The sequence below is a fragment of the Pleurodeles waltl genome, chromosome 1_2, assembly GCF_031143425.1.
Source record: "Pleurodeles waltl isolate 20211129_DDA chromosome 1_2, aPleWal1.hap1.20221129, whole genome shotgun sequence".
Taxonomy (NCBI): Eukaryota; Metazoa; Chordata; class Amphibia; order Caudata; family Salamandridae; genus Pleurodeles; species Pleurodeles waltl.
In genome coordinates, this window is record NC_090437.1 from 505,936,459 (window position 1) to 505,959,498 (window position 23,040).

Below are 23,040 nucleotides of genomic sequence, written 5' to 3' on the forward strand. Positions count from 1 at the left end.
GATATCTTTAGAAGAATCTTCATATCTAAGTGTCCTTTATATATATTAGTAGTATTGTAGCAGCCTTAATAATAGAGGAGTTATTTTTGGCATATGTTTCTTTACATTAGTTGAGTAAGTATAGGTAAAACAATTGATTAAATAACCATAGGGAGTGAAATGCATAGTGTTGCTTTTTTACAGTGACATACTGTGCAATTCTGGGTATTTTTTCTACAACCTATATGATTGTTTTTCCCCACTCTTCATGGATGATTCTTTCCATAGTACTTCATTTATGGTGTATAAGTATAGAACCTGAGAACAGTAAAAAGGGGAAAATGCACCCAACAACACACCCAGGGACACACTGACCCATACCCTGACACACCCAGGCACATATCAGTGCAGACACTGACACACCCAGCCATACACTAATGTATTCAATAATTCACCCAGGCCCACAGTAATAAACCCACTAACATACCCAGTCACATATTCATACAACTTATCACATAACTAGGCAGACACAGATACAGAAACTGACATACTCATGCACTCACCACTAAAGACATTAACACACCCAGGCACACACCGATGCAGACACTTACACACCCAGCCAAACACTAATGCATTCACTTACACACCTAATCACACACTGATACAGACAATGACACGTCCAAACAACCACTAATTCAGCTAGTAGAAAATCCAAGCATACACTGAAACAGTCTTTGACATGATACTGCACACACCAATACAGACACTAGTACACCCAGAAACACACAGATGCAAACACTGACACACCCAGGCATACACTCACACAACCCATCACACAACCAGGCAGATACTGATACAGAAACTGACATGCTCATGCATTCGCCACTAAAGACACTGACATACTTAGGCACACACTGATGCAGACACTGAGACACCCAGTCAAACACTAATGCATCAACTGACACACTCAGAAACACACAGACGTAAACACTAACAAACCCAGGCATACACCAATGCGGACACTGACACACCCAGCGAAACAATGATACATCCAATAACACACCCAGCTCCACACATTCATATACCCACTGACACATCCAGTCACACACTCATGCAACCTATCAAACAAGAAGGCAGACACAGATACAGAAACTGACATACCCCTGCACTCACCACTACTGACACTGATACACCAAGGCACACACTGATGCACACACTTACACACCCAGACATACACCAGTGCAGACACTGGCACATCCAGCCAAACACTGATGTATCCAATAACATGTCCAGACACACACTGATGCATACATTGACACATCCAGGCATACGTCAATACAGACACTAACACACCCAGTCAAACATTAATGCATTCAATTAGACACCCAGGCACATACTGGTGCATACACTCTCTTATCCTGGCACATAACAATGCAGACATTGACACAACCAGTCAAATACTAATGCATCCAAAAATGCACCCAGGCACACACACACTAATGCACCAACTGACACACCCAATCACACATTCATAGAACTTGCCACACAGCTAGGCAGACACCAATACAGAAGCAGACATAGCCAAGCACTAACGACACTGACAAACCCAGGCACACACTGATGCAGACACTGACATACCCAGCCAAAAACTCATGCATTCACTGACAGACCCAGTCACATACTGATACAGACACTGACAAATCCAAACAACCACTAATGCAGCTACTAACACACCAAGGCACATACTCATACACCCACTGACACATTCATACACGCTATCACACAACCAAATAGCCACTGATACAGAAACTGACATACCAATGCATTCACCACTACAGATACTGACACAACGAAGCACACACCAATGCAGATACTGACACACCCAGTCAAACACTGACAGTCCACTGACAAACTTACCACAGACCCAGACACCCTTAGGCCCATATTTATAGTATTTTTTAGGCTGCATTTGCCCCGCTTTTTAACACAAAAGCGGCACAAACGCACAAAATACAATTGTATTTTGTAGGTTTGCCCCACTTTTGCGTTAAAAAGCAGACCAAATGCAGCGCTAAGGAAGTACAAATATGGGCCATAGACTTACAGAAGCAGTCATACAAATATGTAGCCACTGACATACTCACTAGCACATACATACACTCACTTACAAATCCCCAAGTCCTGTAATGGATGCCATGAATATTTTCCTGGTATTACTGGCAGCCAATAAAAGCGCTCGCACCCACGGGAGTCAGACAGCCATGGGAGCAAATTGGCCTAGGGATAAAAAAGTTCCCTAGGCCAATAAGAATGCCTCATTTTTAAATTGGCACTCCTGCAATAGTCTCTCGAGCGTCTTGTAAACCCAACCGGCTAGATAATCAAATGTTCTTAAACCGTAATTTCTCAAACACTACAGAATGGATTTAAAATACATCTGGGTAAAATTGTCCAATTTGTCCATGCCTTAAAACATCTCTGTGCATGCATCAATGAGCCTAGTAAGTACTAATAGTGGCCTCACACAGAAATACATCAATGGGCTTAGCAAAGGGCTACACAGACTGCCAACATCAATGGGTCTAGTAAGTAATGCCAGTGTTCCCACATATGTGATAATGACAAGTGGAATGGGGAGTCTAGTACATCTCTAAAGGGCTGGACCCACACTGGCAACAAACAACTGAATAAATATGTAGAGGGATGGTGTCCAGAAAGTTTACCACATGCCTTGGAGTAAAACCCTCATGGCACAAAAAAACTCCAAGATGAAGGCTTAGATTTACTAACATTTTGCAAAATGCAAGTTGAGATTTAAAAGCCACACAGGGGCCGATTTGTGTTGTCTTGAATAGCTTTGTAAAAAAAAGGTAATGAAACACAGCACCTTGTGTGTGTTCCATTACAGAGCATCGGGTAGGCATTACATCAGTGGAGCATTGATGTCCCCATGCATTTACCAATGTATTTTGACACAACCCCAGATTTACTAGAGGCCGTGCACCTTGGTTTGTGCCAAAATGTATTTTGCATCACACATGGAAAGAGAAATATGACTTCCTTCACAAAAACAATCCTGCCCGTAATGTAGGCACCCTTATACCACTGTGCAAGGTGCCTGCGTAGGCACTAGGCTGCATGAAGTGCACCAGTGTTATGAGAGCAGACGTGCATTGTACCTTGGTAGATGTGGCACATTTATGCTCTCTGCCTTTCACTCAACTCAATACAGCAAGTTGTCTTGCTGTGTTGTGTTGAGTGAAAGGTTACTAAATCTGCCCCTAAGTCTCGACCAGGCAGGACTGAGAATGGTGAACAACTGTAGTAGAAAATCAGGCACAGGACAAGGTAAGCAATGGATAGCACAGAAGGAACCATCTATGATGTAAGGTATCTAGAACTAACCAAACGGAGACAACAAATTCCTGATCTGGATTCCAGAAACATAATCATTGCAAAAATGTGCCTCAGATTCCCAAGTAAGGAACCACGTAGAGCAAGGACACAAGCTGCCAATCTACGAAGGCTTTTAGAAGTCCAAAAATGGGGTGCTCCAACATGTAGCAGTACACCTGATGATTGCACTGTAAGTTGAGAATACTGTTGCCATGGCACGCCCAAAAAAGAACAGAAGCAGCGTAGTGGGGGAATTGGCAGATTGATGAGGAAGACTACTGCAAATGTTCTGTCCAGATAGGTAATTGGTCAAGTGCCACAGGGTGAAAGGTCTCCCTGAGTCAGGGCCTCGAGTTTAACACATGCAGACGTCATTGCAGCCTCCCATCACAAAAGCATGGTATTTGCAAAATGGCACAATAGGATCACGAGAAAGAAGTGCGATTTGCTATGATCGTCACTCCCATGTACCCCCTTTCTCCCTGAAAGACAAGGTGAAAGGTTTTTATTGTTAGCTTCACTGTTAGATCTATGCAAGGTTCGCGATCTAGGAGCAGGAATCCACCCACTAGGCACCAGGGATGTTTCTTTGTTTATTTTGGAGAGCGACCCCTCAGGCAAGGGTCGCTCCCCAGGAGCAATATTATATATCTGTGTTTTGGCCCCCTCCTGGGGGCTAAATCGGCCATTTTTTGGGCCGATCTGCCCCCCTCAGGGGGGTTGAAACCCACCTGACACCAGGGATTACTTTATAATGATGTTTTATGGCAGCGACCCCTTAGACAAGGGTAGCTGCCTAGGGGCAAGATTTTTTTGTATGTTTTGGTCCCCCCAGGGGCTAGATCGGCCATGTTTTAAGCTGACCTTGCCCCCAGGGGGGTCGAAACCCACTAGGACCTAGGGATTGTTGTGTGTGTGTGTTCGTGTGTTTTTTGAGTCTTGGGGACACCCCTTGGGAAAGGGCCACCCCCCAAAAGGGGCATATGACTGATCGGCCTATTTTTGTTTAGGCCCATCTGCCCCCAAGTGGGGCAGAAGCCACCAAGAAGCCAGGTTTTTTTTTTTTTTTTGTGTTGGGGGGCGCCCCCTTTGGCTATGGTCACCCCCGAAAGAGGGCACAGAACTATTTTTATAGGCCCATCTGCCCCCCAAGGGGAGCAGAATCCACTTAGGCACCAGAGATCTTGTGTGTGTGTGTGTTGCTGGTGAGTCTAGCTTTTTCAGGCAAGTGAGTGGTATAGTTGTTGTGTACATAACTCTTTGTGATAAAGCCACACTTTGTTTATTACTTATTGTAGACAGTACTGGTTGTTGTAGACTCATTTGTAAAGTTACACTTCTTAGAAAGGATCATGGCTAGCCACAGAGTGACCTCTCAGCAGGTTGTTTGTATGCTTTTTGAGTCATCTTCTGATCATGATTATGAGACTGACTCTGCATCTGAGGCAGAGGAGAAAGTGAGAGATTATGGCAGTGAATTTTCTGTTTGAGAGGAATCTTCTGATGAGGAAGCCACTCTCAGTGCAGATGAAGGGCCTGTTTTAGAGGGGGACACTGACGTACCAATAGTGCAGCAGCCTGGGGCTGAAAGGTTTCCCTTTGGAAGACTTGATCCCTGGGTTGCCCCAAACATGGAGCAGCCAGAGTTGCCTGCCTTTACTGGTCTCCCAGGGTGTAGACTGAATACAGAAAATGTTTTGCCTGTCAATTTCTTTCAGTTGTTTATGGACGATATATTTTTGGAGGAGATTGTTGAGCAGACTAATTTGTATGCGGAGCAGTATTTGAGGGACAATGATACCCAGTGGATTCCCAGACATCTGGAAGAGTTGAAAAAGTTCTTGGGTTTGACTTTTTTGATGGGGTTGATAAGGAAGCCGTCACTGACTTCTTATTGGTCTACTGGTCCCCTGATGGCAACGGCTATATTTTCTGCAACTCTGACTCGTAATCAGTAATTGCTTCTTCTTCGGATGCTGCATTTTGCTGACAAAGCTTTAGCCTTGCCACAAGATCACCCTGATAATTTGCTTAAAAAAGCATATTTTCCTCAATTTTCTTTGTAGCATCATCATGCCAGCAAAAATGTCCTACCACCCAGTGTTCTCCTCAGCCTCCTAAGTAAAATGGTACCTTAATTGTGTGGGTCTCCAAAGCAGAGTCAGCCTAAAAATGTATTTAAAAAATTGTGTTTATCAACTCAGTGTGCTATCCCCTCAATCTATTCACATTTTTGGCCTTTTCCTGTTGCAGGCACTTGGGCCACCCACACAAGTGAGGTATCATTTTTATCCGCAGACCGAGGGGAACATTGCATGGTAGGAAATTTGTACCGGCACAGTGATCCTACAAAGAAAAGTGTGTAAAATGTGATTAATTTTTTTAGCTATATTTGAGGATTGCAGAGGAGTCTGGGTGAGAAACTTTTGGGTGATCCACGCAAGCCACACCTCCCTGGACTCCTCCAGGTGTCTATTTTTAAAAAATGTCTGGTTTTGGTAGGTTTCCCTAGATAACCGCCGCACCTGGGACCAACAACACTGCCCCCCCGCAAAAACAGGTAGTTTTGAAATAGATCATTTTGATGTGTTCATACTGTGTTTTTGGGGAATTTCCTGTGCCGGGCACTAGGCCTACCCACACAAGTGAGGTACCATTTTTATCGGGGGATGCTGGGTAGAAGGAAGTTTGTGCCTCCCCTCAGATTCCAGAACTTTCCATCACCGAATAGTGAGGAAAAAGTGTTTTCTTTTGCCAAATTTTGAGGTAACAGAACCTGGCGAGATCCCCAGATGTCACCCCATCCTGAATGCCCCTATGTTTCTAGTTTTCAAAAATATATAGGTTTGGTAGGTTTTCCTAGGTGCCGGCTAAGCTAGAGGCCAAATCCACAGCTAGGCACTTTGCAAAAAACAGGTCAGTTTTCTTTGGAAAAATGTAATGTGTCCATGTTGTGTTTAGGGGCATTTCCTGTTGCGGGTACTAGGCCTAACCACACAAGTGATATACCATTTTTATCAGGAGACTTAGGGGAATGTTAGGTGTAAGGACATTTGTGGCTCCTCTCAGATCCCAGAACTTTCTATCACTGAAATGTGAGTAAAAAGTGTTTTTATTGAATGAATTCAGAATTGTGTCTACTTTTCAGAAATGTTTAGCTGATAGGGATCCAGCATTGGATTCATACCTATTTTTGTCACTAACTGGAAGGAGGCTAAAAGCACCAAAAAATAGTAAAAAGGGGGTATGTCCCAGTAAAATACCAAAATTGTGTTGAAAAATGTAGTTTTCTGATTCAAGCCTGCCTGTTCCTGAAAGCTGGGAAGATGGTAATTGTAGCACAGCAAACCCTTTGTTGATGCCATTTTCAGGGGAAAAACCACGTGCTTTCTTCTGCAGCACTTTTTCCCGTTTCTTTTTAAAAAAATGAAATTTTAGCTGTATTTTGGCTAATTTCTTGGTTGTCCTCCAGAGGAGCCTACAAACTCTGGGTACCTCTGGAATCCCTAGGATGTTGGAAAAAAAGGACGCAAATTAGGCGTGGGTAGCTTATGTGAACAAAAGGTTATGAGGGCCTATGCCCAAACTGCCCCAAATAGTCAAAAAAAGGCCTGACACCTGAGGGGGAAAAGGCCTGGCAGCGAAGGGGTTAATGGGTTCACTCGCATGTGTTTAATCAGAGGCTCTCTTCAAAAGTGAGTGGGTGCCTTTTTTTAATTATTTGACCTTTTTGCAAATATAACGATGATGAAGATGACGGCCTTTCACACTTCAAGTGCAGATAAAACCACTGCTATTAAACAAAGTGATAATATCATGTATGTACACTGTGTTGCACCCCGGGAGCTATGATTCTCACAGCTGACTGGCTTTTGTCGGAGGCTGCTAGGACACTGACTGGTCTCGGAGGCTGCAGTAGTAGAGTGACCAGACAGCTCCATGTCCATTTTAGAGCTTTGCTTTTACTTCTGATTGTTATCAGCTGTGCTGGTCCAATTGGCTCAATTCAAATGAACCAGTACTACAACTCCTGAAATGCACTATGTATAAGCAGAGTCTAGGCATGGAAAAATGGTGGCCCAGGTGACATGGAACCACCTGGTCGCTCATAGCAAGTGCCTATTTGAAAAAATGTGTGTGCGTATTGATGGGAGTGCACTCAGTCAGATCTAACCTGGTATTAAAAAACCTGTGATCCATGGCGCTTACTATTGACTTGGTCTTCGGGTGTGGAACCAAGGGTGCCTGTGCACAGCTCTGTCCAAATAAAACGTTTGTATTAATGTGAATAAACAACAGCAGAGCTTTTGAAAAATGTAAAGGTCGATGAACCTCACAGGCAATTGAGTGAAGTTCGGCAGCTGTGACAGACTCGAAAGCGAATGCAAAATGCAAGTCTGGTGAGGAATTAGCATTGCAGGCATCAAGCGCCAGCAGGGGACACTGTTAGTATGAGGACTAACGTGCACATCGTGCATTGCTGGGCAAACACAGTGAGAGGCGCGCTCTACTGCCCCCACTGTAAACTTACTACAATGCCTCTTTGAATAAATGTACTCTATGCGAAAGATTTCCTTCTCTATGGAAACATTTCGAGTACACATCCTGTGCTTTTAACTTTTAATGATACTTGGCTACTCTTGCCATTAAATGCCTTGTGTGTTTGTGTTGGGACGGTGAACATGTGTAATCACTTTTATTGCTAAGTACTACGTATTATACTGTGCTGCAGCATTTATATAGCGATTACTACCACTATGTGGGGTGCTGATGCGTTCGCCTACATGGGTAGCACGTTACACCGTGTTGGATTTGTGGTTGGAAAGATGTTGTCTTTGTTTGGAACTTCTGGGGGAACTGTTTTCATGTTGCGTGTGTTATGGGTGCATCGCATCGCATTTTGGTGGTTGATGAAGTATGAAAGTCAGAATCGCAGTTTTATGATTTTCAATATGCTGGTAGCTTTGAACAGCCTTGCAGGTCCCTTTATGGTATTTCATATGATATAGTTTGCCTATCTGGTTACTGCAATGGGTTGTCCAATTGAGATTTTATGTTTGGCTGTGGTCCCGAGCAGGCATAGATGGAGGGAGAGAGAAGTAGAGAGATCTTTTGGGATGGGCATTTTCATTATCATCCCATATTGGAGTGTCTTCATAGATTTAAAGAAACACTCAGATTTTGTACATATTTTAGACCTGCAATGGCCGATTATATTAAAGTCTTCTGAATTTTCCAGTAAAGTGTGACAGATCTTTTCAGTTATTTTATAAAGTTCCTTTTTATGACACTTGTTATTTAGCTGGACAGTGCTGGTGATAAACAACCATTAAAGCAGATATGGAATTTAAGAAGTGTAAGTTACAATTTGCTGCTGCCATTGTGTAGTACTGACTGAGCATTATTGTGTGCCTTGACTGTTATATATGCAAGGACTTAACTAAATATTGACACAGTGAACCATAGATCAGTATTTCTTAGCTTGCCTATATAACGAAAGCAGTTTTCTGGTTGAATTACTTCCAATTCTTGGGTTGTATATTGAGGACTGTGCTTGAGATTGTGATCTGAAGTGTGAGGTATTCTGAGAGAGGGAGGGTGTATTAAGACGCAGTGGTGACTACAAGGAGAGCTGTGTACTATAAAATATTTGAGTCTGATTTGCCGTGGCAATAGTCCATGTTATCGTTCTGATGTAACTTTATTTATGTTGGAATTTTGCTTTCTGGTTGCATTCCCCCTGGGGTCTCTGGGTGATAATGGGGAAAGGGAAGAATGGAGAAAATGAGGTAGGTTGGTGTAGTCAAATTAGGACATGAAGGTGCATTTTGTGATCAAATACAGCAACAATTGCCAGTTTTGCATTTCACATAATCACATTTAATTTCATATAATTGTTCGTGATTTTGCTTAATTGCACAAATGCAAATTACACAAATTTAGTATACGTTTGATGCATATTCATACTTAGGAGCAGAAATACAATTAGATTCCAATTCCAAATCATCTCTGGTACGATCAACAGGAGAATAGAGACACTCCTAGACACAAAAACATATTTAGATGCAAAATTAGAAGTGCAAGATCATCTTATGCTGTACAATTGCCCTTGGTGTATCATAAACAGGACTGTGGAGACAGTTGAAGGTGCAAAAATATATTTGGTATCAAATATCACATTTGCGTGAACAGACATATCTGGATGCACAATCTTCCTTGATGCAAAGTCAGGAGGAGTGTAGTATCACATTTAGGTGCAAACATTTTCAGTACAGACAGAAAATGCCATAGTAAAATGTCACATTCGGAGCAAAAGGTGTACTTCTGTCACATGTCACATTTGGTTGACAGTGCATTGAGATACAAAAATGCACGCTGTTTCAGCATCTGCATGTGGATTGAAATCCATTAGGAGTGCAAATCATATTTTACATGTAACTGACATTTAAGTGCAAAATCACCCATGCTGGCAATTGTGAAACATTTTAGATGCAAAAGCACATCTAGTTGAAAAATGGCATGCAGGTTTAACATCACACTTAAGTGCAAAATTGCATTTAGGAGCAAAAGCATGTTTAGCTCCTGAATCCTCGTTGGTGCAAATTCAAAAGAAGTGTACAGACATATTTATGTGCAAATCTTTATTTAGGAGCAGAATCACATTTAGGTGTAAAATCTTTTGTGTGCAGCATCAATAGGAGTGTGAAAGCAATTGTTGGCAAATAAACACATTTAGGAGTGAAAATCACATTTAGGCATATAAGCACAATTAGGTACAAAATCACCTTTGGTGCAAAGTCAGCAAACGTGTAGTATAACATGTGGTTGGAAAATCACTTAATGGAGAGGGAATACACAGTAGACGAAATCACATTAGAAGTAAAATAAAAACTGTGCCTCAATAAGACATGACATTTGGGCGAAAACACATTGAAGTGTAAAGTCATTCTGGGAGGAATGTCATCATTTGTTTGTGAAGCCCTTAGGAGCCTAAATCACATTTAAATATAAAACAACTGTAGGGGCAGCATCACTTTCTGGTGCAAAATTCAATTTCGCCCAAAATATACTGCTCTACGGTTTCATATTTATGAGTAAATTCCCATCGAGTTGCAAAAACATCCCTATTGCAACATCATCAGGTTTTGGGGTAATATATCTAGGAAACAAACCTTATGTATGATGACAACACACTGAGGTGGAAAAATCACGTTTAGGTGCAAAATCACCATTACTGTCACATCAACTGCACTGTGGATGCACTTTTATGAGCACATATGTGTCCCTGATATATCGTGCGTGGGTGTTCCACTTCACTGTCCATGCAATGCAATGAAAGACATTCTTTGACAAGACAGACCACTACACTTGAGTCAAAACTAACTATGGTATTTGATTACTTCTTTGGCGCTTTCAAAATGTTAAAGATTTTTTCTTCAACCAGTGGCTGATGGGGGCTGAATTGAACAAACAGATAACCGAAGGAAGCTAGTTCAAACCCCTTCCTGTGCATGTTTTTGATGCTAATTATAGGAGGACTAGCAGAGTACTAAACCTGTCCATAGACAGACATAAAATGGATTCTTTAAAGCAGAATGTTCATATATTCAAATTGTTGTTTCAGTTGCAGGGGATGACACGTAACACCAGTTAAATATCATCAAACCCTAGGTACATAGCACTGTTCAGCCATGATAGACCCCTCAGAAATAGCAATCGCACTTTCTGTTTTCATGAGGGGTACTGACTGTATACTTTACATTTTGCATGGCACTTGCCACAGTAGCAAAAAATTAAGAGGTGGGGAAACTCAGGCAGCAAGTGCTTCTACACTTCAGTATGTGCTACAACTACATCTCTAACATTGGTGCAAGGCCTTGAGAAATGGAGGGGTAAAAACTGAAGTGAAGAGGTAGGAAGTGCCCAGCAGGGTGTTGCAAGTGTGCTTGTGTGTATGTTTGTGTAAGTAAGGGTGTTGAATAAACTACGACTCTGGTGTAGTTCTACGAGGTTTGCTTTCCCACCCACTGGTGACAAGGGTGAACTTAGTTCAATGAATCAGAAGTAAATGTGAAAGACAGGGTATTGTAGTCCCACAGAACCCCACTCAATACATAGTTCAGTTGAAGTCATTGATTTTGGATTACTAACAATCCCTGGAAAACGATTAGAGGAACCTTGGTAACAGTAAACCTAGTTTTTCCTTCATAGTATCACATACACAGCACTAAGAAGAACATGCATTTTTAACTAAAAGTATTTATGATAACAGGGAACATCTGTTTCTTAGTACATCTAAAATAAGCATGCAGTATATCATAAAAACGGCAAGAATGTAGATTGTAAACATTGAAAATAAACCAAACATTTTAGCATGGTTAAAATGTCATCTAAAAGCTTTACACCCTAAAACCCACTTCCATGCACTCCCTAGGAGAACAAGAGCATGTAGTAGAGTAACTTGTAGTCTATAGATTTTTAGGGAGACGTGGGGCACTGCAACCCTTGTTGACAGCTCAGGCTGTCATTATCAGAAGAGCTGTGGAGTAAGCGTTCCCTGCGAAGGGCAAATGTGCTGCAGTAGCAACCTCCAACGGTTTCTCAGCTCTTATTAGCATAAGGCAAAATGCATTATTTTCTCGGCGAGCCAGCAATAACCAAGATAGTCTTTGGACAGCATCTTTCATGAAATCCTGGGGAAATAGACCTCTCCACTTAAGGGGTCGAGTGGTGGTCCTTAAATACTAAATATTATCAGGGATGAAAGCCTCTGATCTACTATCAGGAATGGGGTACATAGATTACGGATGACAGAAAAAGGTCTGTGCCATATCTTTAAGAAAATGGGAGATGAAGGGACATCAGTTCAGATTACACATCTTTGATGAATTATCTAGGAATGTTTTGGGATGGCTCTGACATGTTGATAAGGGAAAACATGTTCCAGTCTGGGTGTCTCATCATGTGAAATATCTAGGTCATTGGCAGAATGACTTGACAATCTCTCAGTTCTACAAATGATACGGGCAGATGACATTCATGTTATTATTGTCTACAACAGATGTGACAGAGAGTTGACAGAGTTTGGGACAAGTGTTGTCCTAGATGGAGTTGGGGCCTGACCATAGTGAAGTCAGAACTTAGGGGCTTTGCGTCAAGGGAGAGAGAGTGAATATGAGAAACAGGAAGCAAGAAAAAGAGGGATAAATGGGGTAAAACAAAAGGAAGAGTGAGTGGAAGATTAAGGTGTGTGAGACAAAGTGTATGGGACATAGTGATGGAAAATAAAAACGTGCGTGAAAGTGGTGGTATAGTGAACAGATGTCCAATGGAGGAGATTGTAGGAAGGGCAGAAGATGTTAAAAGTAGGTTGTGAAGAGAAGGTGAGATTAAAGGATGTGTAGAATGACATGAGAGAAAGGAAATTATGTGAGAGGAAGGCGAGTAAATGGCAGGGAAGAAAATAGGGCTTGTGAGAGATTAACTTAAGGTAAGTGAGAGGAAAAGAGATGGACAAAGAGCAGGGTGTCAGCAGACAGGAAGAAACACAGAGTGTAAATGATTAGTGCATGAGGGAGAGATGTATGAACTAGAAAGGGACAATAAGGCTGATAAAGAGAAACAGGTGGAAGGGGGCAGTTGGCAGGGCATTGAGAAGGTGGATGGTAGATAAATGACAGAGAACAGTTGAAGGGAGGGAAGTGTGAGTAAAAGCATCATGTGTGAGACAGAGAAACATGCAGAGCTGGCAGATGAGAAGGGGTATACTAGGCTGATGTCTACGGTACTACTCGCAAATGGTCTTCATATTGCTCCTACATGCAAGTTTGGTGCAATTCTTGGTAAAACATTCATTGCACTATCTGGGAAGTAGAGGGAGGTTAGGGAGATAAAAGAAGAGGTAGATTAGAGACAGAGACGAGAAAAAGAGAAAGGTAAAGGAGAGAAGACTATAAGAGAAAGCAATTGTATTTAAGGGTGAGAAACAGGAGGGGAGGGGGAAAATGTATAAGACAGAAGGGAGTGAGAAAAGGGAGTAAAGAAGAGAATGAAAAGAGAGATGTGGAGAAAGCTAGAAGAATTTGAGAAGACATGGGAGTAAATGTCAAATGCAAGATTGAGACAAGAGAGAGAAATAATACCCAAATAGTAGGTGAGTGAGCGTGAGAAGAGAGATGATAGAAAGAGTGAGTGAAAAGAGAGACTAAAATTGGGGAAATGAAAGGGAGAAAACTAGATGCAGAAGTTAGACTTTTTTTCTTTTATTGGGTCTCTCCTTTGGTCCATTCTTCTTCAAGCAGTGGCTGAAAGGGGCTGACCAACACCACCCAAAGAACTAATGCCCAAGTGTAGAATGTCACTGGGCAGCAATTACAAGAGTTACATCCAGTATGTCATATCTAAGGTCCCTTTGAAGGAACAATCCTTGTAAAAATGTTTATTGTTTTAATGTACAGGTAAATAATACAGGAACCCAATGGTGCTTCCTTACAGCTGCCAAGCCTCCTTCACCTCCCACTCACATTCCAACTCTCGAACCCTTCACTAACATTCTACAAATAAAGCAGCAAACTATTTACATAGATGAATTTGACTTTATCTCAATGCCAGAATAGCAGGGGCTGCTGCATGTCATGTATCAGATGCTTTGAGATGGGCCCTAATAGCGTTGACTGATGGTGTAATCGTAGATTAAGAAAGGTGAAGATACATTGACAGAACTGTCTAGGGCTCTCAGTATCTGACACCCCAATTTAGGGGTGTTCCTTCGGCAGTGTGTCTCTTTTCTGACTTGCACCATGAGTTGGCATCAAAGTGCTAAGAGATTCACAGGGTTGTCAAAACGTACCTTTACCTCTAACTTGATTGATCACAACATTTCTGCAGAGAAATCATTAGTGCTTAATTCCCTGACAGGACCACACTGTTGCCACCCCTGCCATGCTTAGTTCAAGGATGAAATATAAAGAAGGGGTACGGAAACTGACTGCTGGTCAGACGTTTCCAGGAGCAGAGAGGTGGGTATGAAAACTGGCAGGGACCAGGTACACTGCCTACATAAGTCCACCTAAGGGAAAGAAAAGTATGTTGCATCCTGAAAGTATGGAAAAAGGTGAAGAGCTAAAAGAAAAGGGCCAAAAAGCCTTTGAAGGCTATGGAGAGATTCTAGGACCACACTCACATAATAATGAACAATGCATGGGATTTTTTATACAGAAAGAGCAGCAACTTTTGATTGGGACACTATACTTCAGAGCTGGGTTAGCTTTTATGTTTTATTTTTGTTCTTTTTTACTTTACACTTATTTTGGGTTCTGATCGAGGCCAGCTTTGACTGTCAGATCCTTTATGAGTGCAAAAACTAGACAGAGAGAACGGTTGGGTAAGCCCCTTTCACCCATTGATTGTCTTGGGTCAGACCCTACCAGCCATTTTTTGGTAAATATTTCATTCACATTTTGGATGAACCCTCAGTAAAATGTCTTCTTTACAGTAATGCTTTCATATAATAGGACAACATATAGGTACTGCACTCCCAGTGGGTAGACTCGAGTAACAGATAGAAGCAATGCCTTCTCTGTGACAAGGTAATTAAAGTTTTAAGGGATCTCCGGCCTCAGTTAAGTTCTATTCCGAAGATATACGGCACATTTACACGGCTGAATTTATCCCGTGTGGACCTCATTCCCTGAAAGACTACCACTTTGCACTTTTCAACCTTTGCTACTTTTTACCAAAGTCAAGATGGCATGACTTAAATAGAATACTTGTTCAACTCTAGACTCCTCCCTTCTCGGCCCCCTAAATAGTTCGATGGTTCCTCTTTCTTCTCATTTCGGCCGCTTGGTAGAGCATCATTGATAAGGAAAACAAAAATTATTGAAAGACCAAATCAAGTTTTCACTTTTGAGGCATAAATCACCCTGCTTTCGATTCAGTATCTCAAAAGATACACTCTTACAATAGAGAATCAGCCTAAAAAATCGATTCAGCTGCAGTTTTCACTGATAAACAGTTATTTTCTTTCTGATACCATCAATGGGCTAATAGATATGCTGTAGCACAAGCTGTCACTGCATGAGAAGGTATGCAGTATTATAAGTCATCACTGGATGATCAAGTGTGCAGTGACATAGAGGAGGTCATTCCGACCCCGGCGGGCGGCGGAAGCCGCCCGCCTGGCGGGAACCGCCAGAAGACCGTACCGCGGTCAAATGACCGCGGCGGTCATTCTGACTTTCCCGCTGGGCCGGCGGGCGACCGCCAGAAGGCCGCCCGCCGGCCCAGCGGGAAAGCCCCTTCAACAATGAAGCCGGCTCCGAATGGAGCCGGCGGAGTTGAAGGGGTGCGACGGGTGCAGTGGCACCCGTCGCGATTTTCAGTGTCTGCTAGGCAGACACTGAAAATCATTATGGGGCACTGTTAGGGGGCCCCTGCACTGCCCATGCCTATGCCTATGGCATGGGCAGTGCAGGGGCCCCCAGAGGCCCCACAACACCCGTTCCCGCCATCCTGTTCCTGGCAGTTTTTACCGCCAGGACCAGGATGGCGGGAAGGGGGTCGGAATCCCCATGGCGGTGCTGCGAGCAGCGCCGCCATGGAGGATTCTTTGGGGCAGGGGTAAACCGGCGGGAAACCGCCGGTTGCCCTTTTCTGACCGCGGCTTTACCGCCGCGGTCAGAATTGCCCATGAAGCACCGCCAGCCTGTTGGCGGTGCTTCCGCGGCACTCTGCCCTGGTGGTTTTCAACCGCCAGGGTCAGAATGACCGCCAGAGTGTCACCGGATGAGCAGGCATTCTGTACTATGGATGGTCACCAGATGAGCAGGTATCTAGTACCATAAGCCATCACTGGATGACCATGCGTGCAGTACCATAATCTGTCACTGGTATAGCAAGTGTGCACCGACATAATATATCACTGGATGAGCAAGTATGGAGAACCATAAGCCATTTCAAGGTTGTCTTTAGCAACCCGCCTTGCTTCCCGAATTACAAGGATACACTGCCATGGGCCATTAATGCATGGTAAGCTGCAGAATTGGGAGTTTACAATCATGTCCCACCACATTCCCTTAATAAGTGAAATTCTTGCTGACAAGGTCACTGAATTTCAATGGTGCAGTTTCACACGCTAATGTATAGGAGCCTGGGGCCATCACTGTATTTCAGTAGTGGTAGGATCACATGCATCTTACTTGATGGCATGCTGGAACGTGATATTATTTGGGGGGTTACTTTACAACATAAGAATGGTTTCTTGATATGATTAAACGTGTAAGTGTTGCTGAAGGTTATCTGTTTATAGTATTTGTTTTGTAAGTTTTTGAGAACTCATGTATACATTAATCTTGATTGGAACCATTTTATGATTGTGTAGTCTCAGTTTGTTCTTTAAAACTCTTTTTGGTCTTGGCTATTTCCAGCCTTCTGGTATTGTCTGTTGCTTCTCTTCTAATATTGCAGACTGCTGGTTTCTCTGTAGCCTTTCTATCATCGTTTAGTTCTCCTAGCAGGATTTTGTAATTTTGTTTAACATTCTAATACTTAACATACGTGTTTCTTCATGTTTGGCACAGTAAATCTGAAGAAGAATTGCATCGTCTGTAATGACAATCATGGCTTTTGTTACTGGTCTGTCTTACTTATGTTCCTAGGTTTGTCTCCAGCTAGTGGTCCCTTACACTATATGTGTTCAATATTTGTCTAAATTTTGTGTTTTTGTTATTTATTCTCTGCAGGTATTTTGTTGGGTTATTCTTCGGCAAAGGCAAATAACTAGTTTACAAGGATGCCACTTTCACCTTTTACTTATCCATGTAATTCAGTCACTAACAGTAGGAATCTGGCCTGGTGTGTGGTGGGTACCTATGGTATTTACACCTTATACCAGGTCCAGGTATCCCCTTTCAGTGAAGTGTAGGCAGTGTCTATAAGCCAGGCTCCCTAGAGGTAGCTGTGGATGAGCAGCCAAGGCTTATCTAGGAGACATGAAAAGCTCCTGCAATACCACTACAGTCACACAGTACTTACACACAAGAAAGAAAACACTTGGTTGTACAAAAATAAAGGCACTTTATTATTGGAACACAGCATCAGAAAATACTAGAGCGGCAACCCTACAAATGGAAGTAAATACACATTATTATATATATATATATATATATATATATATATATATATATATACTATAATAAACAGAAAGAGGCATAAAAAGGTTAGAAAACAGTGTAAAATAGCAATATGCAATAGTAGCCATAGGGGGAGCCCAAACCATATGCTAAGAAAGTGGAATGCGAACACACGGCCCCCACCGAGGTAAGTAAATTGTGCAGAGGGGAGCTGTGAGTACTAGGAAACCACACAGGTAAGTAATGCAGTACCCCCTGTGACCAGGAGTGTAGGAGTAAAACACCAGATTTCCCCAAAACAACCCAAAGGATGAGAAGAAGAAAAAGAAGACACCCAGAACAGCCTGCAAGGAACCAGCAGTGGAAAAACAAAGATGGAGACCTGTGGAGAAAGGGGATCAAGTACAGAAGAGTCTGTGGAGTCCAGGGGGGTAGGAGATACTACCACCCAGAGGTATGTTGTGGAGTTAGTAGATGAAGAAGGAAGACATGTCAGGACTGTAGCACAGAAGCTGGAAAAGAGTTTATGATGTGTGCAAAAGGTGTCCCGCGCTGGAATCTGAATTGCATATGGGTGTCGGTGAGGGATTTCCATCAACAAGCCTTGGCAAAGGCAAACTTGCGGTTGGAGGAAAAGAGGTGCAAATGCGGATCAGCAAGGTCCAAGAGGACTCCACCCTCCACATTGCAGAAGGCCCTCAGGAGCAGAGGCAGCACCCACAGGTGTCCCACAGGGCAGGGACACATAAGTTGCAGAAGCAGCCCATGCAGCACTACAGATGTTACTTCCACATTACCGGAGAACCATGCAGAGGTCCAGAAGTTGCAGGAGGGAGTGCTGGGGGCTGGAGCTACATGTTGCCTGAAGTTCCCCTTGGAGGTGAAGCAACAAGCCTTTGCAGCTACAAAGGACACAGTGCAGAGTGGTACTGTCTTGTGTAGGGTGGAAATGACTTATCATCACCAAAGTGCAACAGCCGGTAGAGAGGACCAAGGCAGACTCTCCGGACTACCACTCATGATGCAGGACCCACCCCATACTGGATGAGGGGGAATCCATGCAGCAGGTCATCGATGAAGCCACGTACCTGTAGTTACAGGGGACTGATGTCTTGACGGCAAGGGAGATTTCTTCTTCTTCTTGTGCATGCTGAAGAGTTGCAGTCTTCTTGGCATGCACAGCTAGGGAAATGTTGCAAAGCTTGCAGGTGTTCCGGATCCAATGTTGCAGAAGAGTCTTCCTCGTAGATCTGCAGCTTTTACGTTCCCGGAGGGTCCAGTCACGGTTCCTGATAACAGAAGTTGAAGCAGAGGTTGCAGAGGAGTCCTGCTGGAGTCTTGCAAGTCGAATCTGAGGACCCATCCCAGAGGAAGACCCTATATAGCCCAAAGAGGGGTCTTGGTTACCGAACCAGGCAACTACCTATCAGAGGGTGCCTCTGACGTCACCTGCCTTGCCTGGCCACTCATATACTCCCAGAGTTCCCTGCCAGCCTTGGAATCAAGATGGCAGAACCCAGGGACCCTCTGGAGGAGCTCTGGGCACCACCCCTGAGGTGGTGATGGACAGGGGAGTGGTCACTTTCCTTTCTATTGTCCTGTTTCGCGCCAGAGCAGGGACTGGGGGTCCCTGAATCTGTGTGGATTTGTTTATGCACAGAGGTCACCAAATGTGCCCTTCAAAGCACAACCAGTGGCTCGAGGAGGCAACCCCTCCCAAGCCATTCACACCTATTTCCAAAAGGAGAGGGTGTTACCTCCTCTCCCAAAGGAAATCCTTCATTCTGCCCTCCTGGGCTTGATCAGATCAAACAGCAGGAGGCCAGAAACCTGTCTGAGGGGTGGCAGCAGCTGGGCTGCCCGGAAAAACCCTGTAAGATTGGTGGTAGCAATGCTGGAGGTCCTCTAAGGAGCTCTCAGAGTGCATGGAATCATACTTCCAATACTCGCAATACTATTGGGGTATGATTCCAACATGTTTGATACCAAACACGCCCAGGATCAGAGTTACCATTATGTAGCTGGACATAGGCAGTGACCTATGTCCGGTACACATATAAAATGGCGTCCCCACACTGTCGAAGTCCTGTACCACGGGGGTTGGAGTTCATGGGGGCACCTATTCTAGAGCAGGGGTTGGCGCTCAGACAAAGTTACCTGTAGCATGCCCCCTGTGCTGAGAGAGCCTACCATCGGGGTGACTTACAGTGATCTGGTGCAGTGACCTGTAGCGAAACCGGGTGTGTGACCCAGTTCACGCAGGCTGCAATGGCAGGCCTGCAGAACCCTTTGCATGGGCTCCATATGGGTGGCAGAATAGCTGCTGCAGCCCATAGGGATCCCCTGGAAACCCAATGCCCTGGGTACATAGGTACCATAATCTAGGGACCTACGTGGGGGCACCAGTATGCTAATTATGGGGAGAAAAAGTTATCAGCACCCAAATTTAGAGGATAGAGCACAGTCACTGGGGTCCTGGTTAGCAGGATCCCAGTGAACACAAACACACTGACAAACAGGCCAAAAGTGGGGGTAACCAAGCTAGAAAGAGGCTACTTTCCTACACTAACTCAATCATCTATTTCTGCAACAAACATCCCCCCAATCATTGACTAGTTCTGAAGTTCTCCCACCGTCACACCACACAAACAAACACACAAACCTGCTAATCAATGAAAAAGGTTTTCGCTTAAAAAATAGGGCGGTGTGTTGTGTTTTCCAGTCCTTGTTGATTTTAGGTACGCAGAGATACATAAAACTGCCCACCCCGGTATAATTTTAGACACATCCTAAAACAAGGATGGAAAGCAAAGTCAAACATTATACCCTAGTATATGTTAATAATAAAAACTATCTCATCGGTTTAGGTGTCAGGTGCTCCAGCCTGTGGGGAGTTGCATTCTGCATGTTACTGACCTACCGGCAAGGTCTTGCTAATCATTTTCCCTAGCTCTGACCCAATCCAGCCCTGATTGTATAGCGCCATAAAAGCTTCAAGGGTTCATGCGCGGTGATTGTTGCTACCCACAAGTGAAACCTGGAATATATAAAAGTGGTTGTTATCCCCGAACCGACACCCACATAAACACGCTGGGCTGGGTAACAGAGGTCCACACTCAGACCCCTGTATTTGCTTTTTTTAGGTTTCAGTCCCAGCTTTTGCCAGCTTTCACTATCTCACAAGCAGTACTTCTTCGAAATCCGCTGCGCCTTGAACCGCTGCAGAATAGGTGCAAGGGCTGCAAAGAAAAAGATCACATACCGCCGAGTTCACACGAAATGACAGGTGCAGCGACCCATTTTCAAGATGCAGTATTTACAAACCAGCAATCGCCTCATATGATGACATAGGGAGTCATTCTGAATTTCTCAGTGCTTTGTTACTATGTGCACACCCCATCTGCAGGATGTCAAGAGTAATGGTCTCATACAGGTACTTCTTCTAAACCATGGGCCAGATGTAGCAAACCATTTGCGACTCGCAAACGGCGAAAATCGCCGTTTGCGAGTCGCAAACGTGGGTTTGCTATGCAGAAATGCATATTGCGAGTCGTTACCGACTCGCAATATGCATTTCCGACTCGCAAATAGGAAGGGGTGTTCCCTTCCTATTTGCGAGTCGCAGTGGGATGCAATACCATTTGCGACCGCGTACGCGGTCGCAAATGGCATCGCAGTTACCATCCACTTCAAGTGGATGGTAACCCACTCGCAAATTGGAAGGGGTCCCCATAGGACCCCTTCCAGTTTGTGACTGGACCCAAAAATATTTTTTCAGGGCAGGGAGTGGTCCAAGGGACCACTCCCTGCCCTGAAAAAATACCGAAACTAAAGGTTTCGGTTTTTTTTTTAAGTGCAGCTCGTTTTCCTGTAAGGAAAACGGGCTACACTTAAAAAAAAAAACTGCTTTATTTAAAAGCAGGTCACGAACATGGAGGTCTGCTGACGTCAGCAGGCCTCCATGTTAGCGAATGCCTATACTCGCTATGGGGCCGCAATTTGCGACCCACCTCATGAATATTCATGAGGTGGGTCATTGCGACCCCATAGCGAGTTGCAGTCGGTGTCTGAGACACCGTACTGCATACGAATTTGCGAGTTGCAAATTGCGAGTCGCATGGACTCGCACTTTGCAACTCGCAAATTCGTCAGTTGCTACATCTGGCCCCATGTCCTTTAAAGGGTATAGTCACCGCCACTGTAATTATGCGACAGGAGAGGACCTAATTGTGCGACAAGGTTGACAAAATGATGCGGCAAAAAGGCAAATTATGCAGCGTAAAGCGCCACATTTTGTAACTGCATTAGTGCATTTTTTGTCTTTTTTTAAACACTTTAACAGTGTTTAGGCAAGTACTACTCCACCTCATTAGTAACAATTTAACACTCAAAGACAGTAATAGGCAATTGAAAGGTGATAAGTCAACTTTTACAAAGGACCTTCCCTGCAGGGCAACACGTTTTGCAGTGTTTTTAGTAATTTTTTTAACCTTTTGAGCTAGGCACATGTTTTTGGTAAAATCTGCAAATTCCTCAGCAGATGTTGGATTATGTGGAAAATGTGCCAAAACCATAATTAAGCTTGTACCTGCGTTTGTAATAGATTCTATGAATCTTCTAAGTCCTTCATTTTTCTTTTATTTTTTCCAGTGACACTGATCAAAACTAATATTTTTGTACAAGAAAAAAGCACCAAACCTCTCAGCACGGTTTCCAGAGAATTGATTGATAGTGTCCTAATGCACCTTACATTAATAACTGTATATCTGAGTCTGGCTGCTGTTATAATCCTTTATGTGGACAGCTAAGGTTTTCCTTCAAGACCTGCCTTTTGAAAGAGGGCTTGCTGAATGCTTTGTTTTGAGATGTCTGAACTTCACTGCCTGTTATTTTCGTATTTCTTTATGCTGACATATTTAGGTCACTGCTTTAGCCGGTATAAGGCTGTGGTGTCATCTTAGACATTCATATGAATGGTGACCTGGTAACTGCATTGCAATAATGTACTTATTAATACTTAATAATTTCAATTGCGGTCCAGACATGAAGGTCATCGCCCCTGCTGTATAGCGAGAAAGTCATCTGCCTTGAACTAACATTAAACCCCCTCTGAGGGTTTAAGAGATGCTGAAACTGAAGGGATCTGAGAGCAGGGGCAGCAAAGTCATTGCACTGCTTATGTACCTTGTTGCTAGGGCGCTCGAGAACTCAGGCTGTGCTTTATTGCCCTAAAGGTCTGATTGTTTCACGTCAGTGCTGAGCCCCTTTTCAAGTTTAACTTGACAGCTTTAGCTCTCTGGAAGACCTATAGTTCAGAATGTACAGAGAAGGGGTTTTAGGACAGAACACTTCAGACGTTGGCTTGTCTGAGCCAGCCAGCTTCAGCCTGTTTGAGACGTTGTCAATCACAAACTGGACAAGAGGAATATTTCTCTCACAGACATTCTGTGAGCTGCTAGGTGCATTATTCGCCCCCCACCCAAATAGTTCTTCCATTGCAATGCATGAGGTGCATTGCTTCAAGAAACAGTTG